Source organism: Prionailurus bengalensis, chromosome E2 (genome assembly GCF_016509475.1).
Source record: "Prionailurus bengalensis isolate Pbe53 chromosome E2, Fcat_Pben_1.1_paternal_pri, whole genome shotgun sequence".
Taxonomy (NCBI): Eukaryota; Metazoa; Chordata; class Mammalia; order Carnivora; family Felidae; genus Prionailurus; species Prionailurus bengalensis.
This window is the reverse complement of record NC_057352.1, coordinates 11161561-11172752: the sequence shown is the minus strand read 5'-3', so window position 1 is coordinate 11172752 and position 11192 is coordinate 11161561.

Sequence of the window (11192 nt, the reverse complement as noted above, 5' to 3'; positions counted from 1 at the left end):
TTCCCGGAGGCTCCCACAGCGGCCTGGCCCCTCCCACCCGCTCAAAGCCACGCCCATGCCGGTCAGGGCCGCGCCCTTCGGCGCCCCCATTGGTCTGTCCTTGAAGCCTGGGCCACGCCCCCTGGGCGTGACCACGCCCCTTTCCGCAGCTGGGAGAGGGACCAGGCTCCCCCAGGCTACAATGAGGACCCTGGGCTCATCCACGCCTTCCCCACCAGTCACGGGTGATGTACGTTTATTGAGCACTTACTGTGTGCCAGGTCCGGTTCTAAGTGAGCGCTACACAAACCTTACTACGTTTGATCCCCAGAGCAACCGACTCAGTCAGGTACTCCAATTACCCCATTTTACAGAGGAGGAAACTGACCAAGAGATTTGACATCACTTGGTCCAGATAAGAAATCTCGCTTCGCGTGTCACCCACCTCTGACACCTGGGACGTTCCCCTTCACATCTTTCATCCATCCCTTGAAGAATCAACATAGGATTCTGCAAGGGCTGCGGAGATCGAGTTCAGTGAATACCTGTGTTAAGCATGTAGCGCTTGCTGCAATCAGTTGTGTGCTCAGTTCAATCAGCAGCACTTACGGACCACCTACTAAGTGTCAGGCACTGTCCCAAACCCTGGGATGCAACAGGGAACAAAACAGTCTTGGCCCTCGTAGAGTAAGCACCACTATTCACTTCCTTAAGAAAACCTGATTTTCAGACAACAAAGTGGAGACCCAGGAGCGTGGAATGTGACTCAGTCCAAGGACACACAGGTAGACAGACAGAGGGAAAACTGGGATTTGAGTGCAGGACAAGCTTAATTTCAGAATCCGAAGGCGTTAGAGGTAGGGGACCCTTCCTTGGAGTGGATCATTGCTAATATTCAATGGTCTCTGATACAAACTCAGTTTTCTGAATTTTCTTCTCCCTGAATTCCTTGTCTCCAAGGATTCTTCCCAGGTCAGTCAGAGGCAAGATTGGGCTCAGAGGGGGTCTGGGTGGGGGGGTAATTATGGCAGCGGGGGGGGGGGCTCCCTCTGCTCCATCCACTCCTGCCCCTGCCTTGCCATGCTCTCAGGTCCCCAGGATGGGGAGGGTAGCAGATGGCCTGGGGAGGATGAAGTGGCCTCCCATCTGTCCCCTCCCCCCCGCATTGTCCCTGGAGCCAAGGGGGATTCGAGGGGGTTGTGGTCCACTACAGTCTGGATCCTCCCCCCTCCATCTTCCGGGAGGGAGCTGAGGAGCTGGTTGCTATGGAGACAAGGAAGAGGCAAGAGAGATTCAGGGAGACACTGGGGTCAGGCCAAGATCCACACCTTAGACCCTTCGATGCACACATACTCACAGCGCACAGGTACATATCCCAACATCCATGGAGTCTGGCGTGAAGTTCCACATCCCCAGGACACCCACAGTCACACAGGCGCTCCTGCAGACACACAGGTGTATACTCAACGGTTTCACACGGGGACACTCTGATGTATGAAGAAGACTCATGGGGATAGGTACACACACACACACACACACACACCCATAATGCATAATGGACATCCAGTCATGTGGACCATATCTACATCACAGGGTTTCATGCAAAAACAGATAGACACACATCTGATATCCGAGTATGTCCCAGGTGCACAGATTCGAAGCCAAAATAACTCCACACTTGGCCACACACACCCTGAGAAGTTACAAGTACATGATCAAAGCCGTAAGACCTAAACAGCCTATGTTACATAAGGCATACATGTTAGCGACATGTGATACACAGACTGACAAACAGACCTAATCCCGTCTCCCATGCAAATTGGATAATCACACACATTTAGATACATGGCTCCCATCGTCTAACGCACAAAATGCATAGGACCTCACAGGTCACTCAGTGTGACAGGCACGGCACACACGGCATCTGGGGTGCTGGTCACCCCCCCCAAGTCATGCCTGCAGCCCCAGCTCCACCCCCCCCCCCCCCCCCCCGTCAAGGCCTCCCATTTGGACACACACGACAGCACGGTTGGTCACGCACTCACACTCACAAACACAAACCTCCTCCTAGATATTTTTAAACCCAGGCTAGTTCTGCTGCTATGGCAACCGCCCCAAACCCATTGCCATAGCAACCTAACGTCAGCTTTCCAAGCACCAAATCCTGGGGGATTGCAGGGCCCCGATCTGAGGCCAGAGGAGGGGGCCGCTACACCCTCTCCGCCATCATCCATGCCACCCCAGTATCTCCACGCCAGGGCCTTCGGGGGAGCAGCCAGCTTAGGGTGGGTAGGGGCTGGCGCTAAGCATACAAGTCCTCTAGACCAAGCTGAGGCAAGGGCACCCCTCCCCGCACTTTTTCCTTCCGCTCCGCCAGAACGTTATGCAGGGGCTCCTGGGGCAAAGGTCAGCCTGCCCCCAGACACACACAAGTCTGGGTTTGCATCTTGGTTCTGACATTTACACGCTGCGTGACTTGGGCGTGTCCTTACCTTCTCCGTGTCCCACCACGTTCCTTAATTTGGAAAATGCCGTTCCTGCTGTTGCTGTCGAACCACTATCCCCAGGGCTGTTGTGACTCCGTGGCTCACAGCCCAGCCAGACCCGCCTCCGAATTCTTACTCTCCCATTTTCTAGCCGTATGAACTCAGGCAAGGGCCTCCCCTTCTCTGCAACAATGTTGGGGGGCAAATAGTAATCTAATTGCATAGGGCTGTTGGGAAGATGCCCGACAGAGGGGTGTGGCGGCTGATCTAAGAACTTTGCATGTGTTCCAACTTATTTAAGGCTTAAGCATGGCCTTATGGGGAGGCACTGTTATTATTCCAATTTTGCAGGAAAGGAAACTGAGGCTCAGAGAGGCTGCCTGAAATCACACAGTCTTGAGGCGCGACATTTGAACCCAGGCAGTCAAAGACGTGGCCTCAGCCCTTTCTCTCTCCTGCTTCTAAAGAAGTTTGGAGAAGGGTGATGGGATGGCGGATTCCTGGAAAGGCTGGCTAGCCTCAGTTTTCTAGCCTGCAAAATGGGAGTTCAAATGGTACCGCCGGCTGAGGTTTTGGAAGATCCATGAGGCACCTTGAACCTGGGGCGTTGAGGATGGGCGGGCGAACCTGAGTGCTCCATGTAGATGGAGAGCAGATTGGGAGGGATTGGGCAAGCCAGGTAGCAGGTAGTCTGAGGAGGGAGGTTGGGCCTTCTTCCCAGCTCTCAGGCATGGGCTTTCTCCAGTCTGAGCCTCAGTCTCATCTTCTGTCAACTGGGAATCACAGCGGTGCTCAGGCTGCGGCCAGGAGTCCAAGAACGGAAGTAGGTGAAACCACTTTGGCATGGGTCCCAGCCAGCGAAGAGAGAAGTCTGAGCTGATATTAATATTGTCCATCCAGTCTGTACATGGGATTTACGAGTCAGGACTGTGTGGTGCAGGATTTGGCAAACTGTTTTGACCCAGGGTAAGGAATACACTTAGGTCATCACCCGACGCATAGAACACGAAACAAAAGTTTCACAAACTCACACTTCCCCTATACCTTAGGGTATATTACGTCTACCCTATGGGCACAGACTCCGATCTGTTCTTTTCTATTGAAAAATGTCGGTTGATTTCACAGTCCACTAACCGGTCGTGACCGACAGTGTAAAAAACCCCAGCGTGGCGGTTACGAGGTGGAATCCTGGGATCGCTGGGGGATTTTACCCAGGGGAGTGACATGGGCATCAAAGAGGCAAGGGAGAAGGGGCCAACCCGGGGGCTGGCATGGAGCCAGAACGGACTCCAAGGAGGAGGGGCTCTTTGCCCGGACCCCAGCAGGGACGGGAGAGACGGAGAGATGGGATCAGAAGCCAACACACGAAGAGTCAACCCAATGTATCGAACGCATGGTGGTTATGGCCATACCGGCATAACCACACGTACCCAATGTACAGTTGGCGTCAACCTTGAAGACGGATCCTTATTTATCCATTTGACAAAAATATTTGTGGAGCACGTGCTGTGTGTTGGGCACCGTCCTGGGCACTGGAGATACAGCAGTGAACAAAATAGACACAAATCCCATGAGCTCACATTCTAGGGAGATAGACGATAAACGAGCCAAAGAAGTAAAACATACAGTATGTTAGATGATTAGAGCTGTGAGGAAAAATACATCAGGGAAGGGGGATGAGGGGTTGGGGTGCAAGGGAGGGGGTGAGAGTAGGGCTTTGGGCTTAGCCGTTCTCACTGATATTATCCCCCTCGTTCCCAGACCCGAGAAATTCTGCGTCCTGTCCAGTGGGGCTCTGGGAAGGAGGATTCAAAAGAAGAGGTTTGACCTTGACTAATGATTGTGTATTTATCTGATCCTGAGAATATTCGAGTCAGAGAATCTTGGACCAAAATTACTTGCCCCGAGGGGGCCTTTAGGGATCTTTTATTCCTAGCAGGCTCTTTGTCGGACGGAGAAACGGAGGTCCAGAGAACAGTTTTATCCTGCCCAGGAGCCCACAGTGAGTTGGGGGCTGAGCCAGGGCTACAATCCATCCCCGTGGCCTGTCTCCCAGGCCTGTGTTCCCAGTCTGGCTGCTTCCTTGGTGATCATGGCATCTGACCCAGTCCCCTCCCCCACGCCAGCCTCAACATCTTCCTATGATTTTGACTGCCTCCGGGATAAATTCCAAACTCTCCCTGTCGCTCAGGCCAAAAACCTTGCATTCGCCCTTGCCACCCTCTCTGTCCCTCACACCTACATCCAAGCCAGCAGCAAACCCAAGATTCTAAATCTGACCCCACCTCGCCCGCCACGTCTGTCAAGGTCAACACCGCCGAGGTGCAGGCCCCCGAGGGCTCCCCGCTGGACTCCCATAGGAGCCTCTTCCCGGGCTCCCCGCTTTCACCGTGGCCCCCTTTCCGGCCTTTGAAAAGCCAAGTCGGGTTATAGACCGTGTGGTGTCCAAGAGAAAGACAAGTGGGGTTTCCGTAAGAGCATCGAGGAGCAATACAGATTTCTTGCCTTAGGTTTGCAGAGAAAGAAGGGGCTTTCTATGTTCTCTCTTCCAAGGGTGTGGTTTTACAAATATTAGGGAGAGAAGGGTGCCTGGTTGGCTCAGTCCGTAGAGTTTGTGACTCTTGATCTTGGGGTCGTCAGTTCAAGCCCCATGTGGGGCATTAAAAAAAAAAAAAAGACGGGAAACAAAGGCACCGGGAGGTCAAGTCACTTGGGGTCGAGTTGGAATTTGAACCCTGACAGTGTGGCTGTTGCAAGGCTACCCTCTTACCAACTTTTATCACTCTGCTTCTCTTTCTCAACTTGCCCCTCTTATCTCGACCAACTTTCTCCAGGGTACATAGCCCGCCCCTCTGAATTCTCCCCTCCCGGGGAATCTCGATGCTTCCCTACCTTGGAACCACAAGTGCACAGACGTGAGCCGATTCTATGCCATCATCTTTGGTTGAATTTCATATTAGTCATCTCCCTCTTTCTTCTGCCTCCCTGCCCCCCCCCCCCCCCATCCGAGCTGTCGGCACAGAGCCCGACGCGGGGCTGGAACTCCTGAACCAGGAGATGGCGACCTGAGCCGAAGTCCGGCGCTTCACCGGCTGCGCCACCCAGGCGCCCCTCTTCTGTTCTTTGATTCAGATTCGCGTGTATCCTCACAGTCAGTTTCTTTGCGTGCGTTTTAAATTCGCAAAAATGTCAGCTAGCCACAAGCCTCCTTCTCTTTCTCTCATCGTGCTTTTGGAGAGCTCTCTGTGTGGCTCTGTTGATTTCTAGCTCCTGAAGAGAGAGTCACAGGAGGATTCTGGAGAGGCCGCCTGAGTTTAAAATCCCAGGCCCCCCCGGACGGCTCTCTAGCTGGATGCCCTCGGGCAAGTGTCTTAACCTCTCTGGTCCATGGCTTCTCCAGGTAGAATGCGGGTGGTTCCAAAAGGACACCTTTCTCACCGGACCATTGCCAGCTGGCATCTTAAAGCATTTAGCAGCAGGCGTTGACTAAGCACAGCATGACGGTTGCTTCTCTCTCTTTTGTATTGCTGTGGGGGTTCCTCACTATTCATTCCACATTCCACTTCTCAAGACCCGGTGATGGGCATAAAATTCCCTCCAATTCTTTGCTTCTACACCACACCGCAATTTGCATCCTCCTGCAGACCTCATGCACAGGCCTGTCGGAGAGTGGAGAGAGGAGGGTGCCAGGCCTCCTCGTATTTAATTTCTCGGAGTATTCCAGGTTGCTCTCCAGAAAGGACACACCTGTCTATATTGCTACCATCAATGCCAGCTGACCCATTCTTCCAGCTACTTCTCCGGAACTCGGTGTTCTCAGATCACCTAATTTTGGCTAATCTAGTGGCTGTGAAAATATTGCTTTACGTACTTATGTAGATCAGTGTAGCGTCTCCGGGCTTCTTAAGTCTTCATTTGCACCTAGAATTACTACAAACAGGTACAGCCGTATGCGTGCGTGCAGGCGCATGTGCATTCGTGTGTGTGTGTGTGTGTGTGTGTGTGTGTGTAAGGCTTTGAATACTAACACTTTATTTTTTTTTAATGTTTATTCATTTTTGAGACACAGAGAGAGACAGAGCACAAGCAGGGGAGGGGCAGAGAGAGAAGGAGACCCAGAATCCGAAGCAGGCTCCAGGCTCCGAGCTGTCAGTACAGAGCCCCACGCGGGGCTCGAACTCACAACCGCGAGATCGTGACCTGAGCCCAAGTTGGATGCTTAAACCGACTGGGCCCCCCCACCAGGCACCCCTTGAATACTAACAGACATGGAGAGATAGACTTTAAGAAGCGGAGCTGGGCTTCAAACCCAGGCAGACAGGTTCATGAACCCCCTCGCTGCCTCTCAGGAGGCATAGAGCAGAAGCAGCCATGGCTTCATGACTGTTCTATATTAATCAGCCGTAATCACCTGACAGGACAATGCAGGGGTTGCTTAGGGTATGTTTGCTGATGGCCTTAGCAAATCTGATAATGGATTTATCTCTTTATTATAAGCATAATAGTTATAGGACCTCACGTTAAAAAAAAATCATGTTAAGGGGCACCTGGGTGGCTCAGTCGGTTGAGCGTTCCACTCTTGATTCCGGCTCAGGTCATGATCCTAGGGTCATGGGATGGAGCCCCGAGGTAGGCTCCATGCTGATCATGGCCTGGATGCTTTCCTCATGTCCATTCACCTCCCCTTTGAACCTCTCCCCTTGCCCCACTCCTCATTCTCACCCTTGACCGGGCTCCAATCTCATGAAGAGAAGAGGAGCCATTGGAAGGCTCCCAGGACATCTATGTCCTACCTGCACCCGAGACCCCATTTTCTGCCTTCCCTCCTGGTAACTATGGAAACGCTGCTAGTGTGCACTAGATCCCATCTCTTCCATCTACTCAGGGACATAAATCAAGCGATTCTCCCCTGTCTGTCAGGCACTCCTCTCTCTTCTAGATCGTTCTTGATGTCATAAAACATGTCTTAACACAAATATGCTTTCTAGCTACAGATCCAATGTTCTCTGCTCTTTACAGTTTTACGGCAAACCCTAAAAAGAGGAAGAGAGAGAGAGAGAGGGAGAGAGAAACGGAGGGATCTGTACTAATGTCTCCTATTCTATTCCTTTCCTCAGTCCTTCTTTTTTTTTTAATTTTTTTTTAACATTTATTTATTTTTGAGACAGAGAGAGACAGAGCATGAACGGGGGAGGGGCAGAGAGAGAGGGAGACACAGAATCGGAAGCAGGCTCCAGGCTCTGAGCCATCAGCCCAGAGCCCGACACGGGGCTCGAACTCACGGACCCCGAGATCATGACCTGAGCTGAAGTCAGACGCTTAACCGACTGAGCCACCCAGGCGCCCCTCCTCAGTTCTTCTTGAATCACCCAACCAGGGTTTGGCTTCACCACTTGGCCGAATCAACTTTTGAGTTGATTACTTGGTGACCTCCATGTGGCTCAATCCAATAGTCCGGTGACCTGCCCTCATGTCACTTGAGCCCTCTCACTGATAGTCACTCTCTTTCTAGGTCTATCTTCTTCCCTTGGCTCTCAAGACTCTCCACACTCATGATTTCCTTCCTATCTCAATGGCTGCTCCTTGTCTGTCATTTCTTCCTCATCTCTGGGGTCCTTGAACATTGGGGCTCAGTGCTTATCTTCTCTTTTCTTTTTTCACCCACTCTTTTAGTGATGGCACCCCAAATTTCTATATCTCTCTAGGCTGGACCTCACCCCAGAACTCAGATTCATATATTCATTTATCCTCTCAATGAACGTCCAGTTGGAAGTCTGTTAGGTACCTCGTAGTGTCCAAAACCAAACTCCCGAGCCCGACTTCCCCCTGTGCCCCACCTGCTTGCTATTCATCTAATCTCAATAAATGGAAACTTTGTCTTAGCAGCTCCTTAGATCAAAAAACCTTGCAATCATTTTGACTCGTTTCTTCATCTCCCTCCCAACACCCAACCCATCAGTGGGTTCTGTCAGCTCTATCTTAGGAACATGTGTGGATTCTAACTACGTCTCCTACGGCTTCCTAAAAGCCACCATCATCTCTCATTTGAATTACAATTTTAAAAAATCTTTTGGTTAAAAGATGAACCATTTTACAGGGCACAAGCCAGAGGCATCTCGTACATTCACAGTGTTGTGAAAGCATCATCTCTATTATTTCCAAAACATTTTCATCATCCCCAAAGGAGACCTCACACCCATTAAACAGTGACTCCCCATTCCCACCCCTACCCACACCCCCAATCCCTGGCACCACTAATCAGCTTTCTGTCTCTATGGATTTGCCTACTCTGGACATTTTGTATGAATGGACTCATGCAATATGTGACCTTTGTGTATGGCTTTCTTCACCCATTATATTTTCAAGATTCATCCACATCGTAGCATGAACCAGTACCCCATCCCTTTTCAGGGCTGAATAATATCCCATTGCATGGATATACCTCACCTTGCTTATCCATTCATCTGTGGATTGGCATTTGGGTTATTGCCATTTTTTGGCTATCATGAATGGTAGTACTATGCACACTCACATACGGATAATTTGTTTGAACACCAGTTTTTAATTCTCTTGGGTAAATACCCAGGAGTGGAATTTCTGGGTCCTGTGGCAACTCTATGTTTAGCTTTTTGAGGAACTGCTAAACTGTTTTCCACAGATTGCACCATTTTATTTCATTTGAATTATTTTAGCAGCCTCTTCTTTTTTTTTTATTATTTAAGTTTACTTTTATTTATTTTGAGAGAGAGATAGAGAGTAAGCAGGGGAGGGGCAGAGAGAGAGAGGGAGACAGAATCCCAAGCAGGCTGCCCACACTGTCAGCACAGAGACCGATGCGGGGCTCAAACCCACTAACCATGAGATCATGACCTGGGCGGAAATCAAGAGAATCAAGAGTCCGGCACTTAACTGACTGAGCCCTCAGGTGCCCCTTAACACCCTATTCTTAACACAGCCACCAGCACGACCACTGAAGACGTGAATCAAGTTGTGTCCCTGCTGCCCTCCATCTTCAATGGGTCCCATCTCACTCAGGGCAAAATCCAAAGACCTCACAATGGCTTACAATGCCCTACATGACTTAGCTTCTGGCTCCCTCCAGGTATCTTCTTCCACCTTCTTACCCACTCAGTATGGACCTCCTCCCCCTGCCTTTTTTTAAGGCGATCTCTAACCCAACGTGGAGCTCAAATGCATGACCCCGAGATCGAGTGCCTCATATTCTACCACCTAAGCCAGTTAGGCGCCCCCCCCCTCCTCACTGCATCAGGCGGGCTCCCACCTCTGGGCTTTTGCCCTCATTGTTTGCTTCTCCTGGAATGCTCTACCCCTGTATCCACAAGACTGGTTCGTTCACTTTCTTTAGGTCTCTCTTCTAAGTCACCTTCTCTGAGACACCTTCTCTGACCATCCTGTCTCCTTTACCCTGCTTTATTTTCTCCATAGTACTTATCACAATCTGACATCCATACATACATTTACTCACTGTTTTATGTATGTATGTGTTTATATTTAATTGTGTGTCTTCCGTTCACTAGGCATCGGCTTCTTTTTCTCTTTGTTCACTGATGTGCCTACCCCCAGCACCCAGAAAAGTGCCTAGAGCATAGTAGGTGCTCAGTACATTCAGGTTGCATTTCATGAGATATGCTGATGCGGTTCACAGTCATTTTCAGATATACTTAAATTGCCTAACTAGTTGTCTTGGTGTAGGAATGGCTTCCAGGAGCGCTTCTATTGTCCAAGGTGCTAACTCACTAGGTACAAGGCCCACCATCTACTGGGGCATGACCTTACGCTCTAGTGGCTACTCCACAAGCTCCTGTATAAGGGAGGTGAGTTAATGATTAAAAGAACTGAGCCAGAAGCTAGTCCATGAACACATGTTCCGAAATGTAGCTAACATGAGTTAAACATTGTGAAAGGTTTCACAAATTTCCAAAATATTTAGATGACATCACCAATATGGACTTGTGAAGTTGAAACTTTTTCTAAGCTATAATGACTACAAAAAAGTTTCATCCAGCACACTAGAGGAAAAGATAATTTACTGTTCTCTCTGTAGATCAGGATATTATGAAATAAGTACATGCAGCCAAAAAAGTAGGCGACAAACCACAGAGGTGTGTCAGGCAGTGAATTAATAAAAACATTACGTTATCTTTGGGGATTGTGCAACGTTTGCGGTGTTTGTGAGCTCTTTTAAATGTGTAACTTGTTATTATTTCATAGTCTACATTTTCATGTTCATACCCAATTTTGTGTTGGTAACTTTGTATTTCTTTTCTTAAGGAATGCTCCCCTCCCCTACACCTCCACCAAATTCTATAAGCTCCATGGGCCCTGTTGATGACTCATTGGCTCAAAATAGGAATACGTTCTCAAGCTGTGCGATCCCCGGGCAGCGGCTGTACCTCTCTGAGACTGTTTCCTTAATAACAAAATGGGGATCATAGCACCCCTACACTGCAGGGTTGTTAAGTTTAAATAAGCCAAGGCCTGTAAGTGTTTAATGTAGACTTGGAACACACTGAGCAACGATGAATCCCAAACCCGCCTTCCAGCTAAGAACTTGTCCGCAGCTTCCGGACCCGCGGCGGCCAAGACCCGCCTGTGCGCATGCGTTCCCGGCTCTCCTCTGGTCCGCCCCTCCGCGTGGGAGCGTCCTATTCCGCTGCAGGGGGCGATGGGCGGAGTCAAGGGGCTACTTCCAGGATTTCCTCCCCT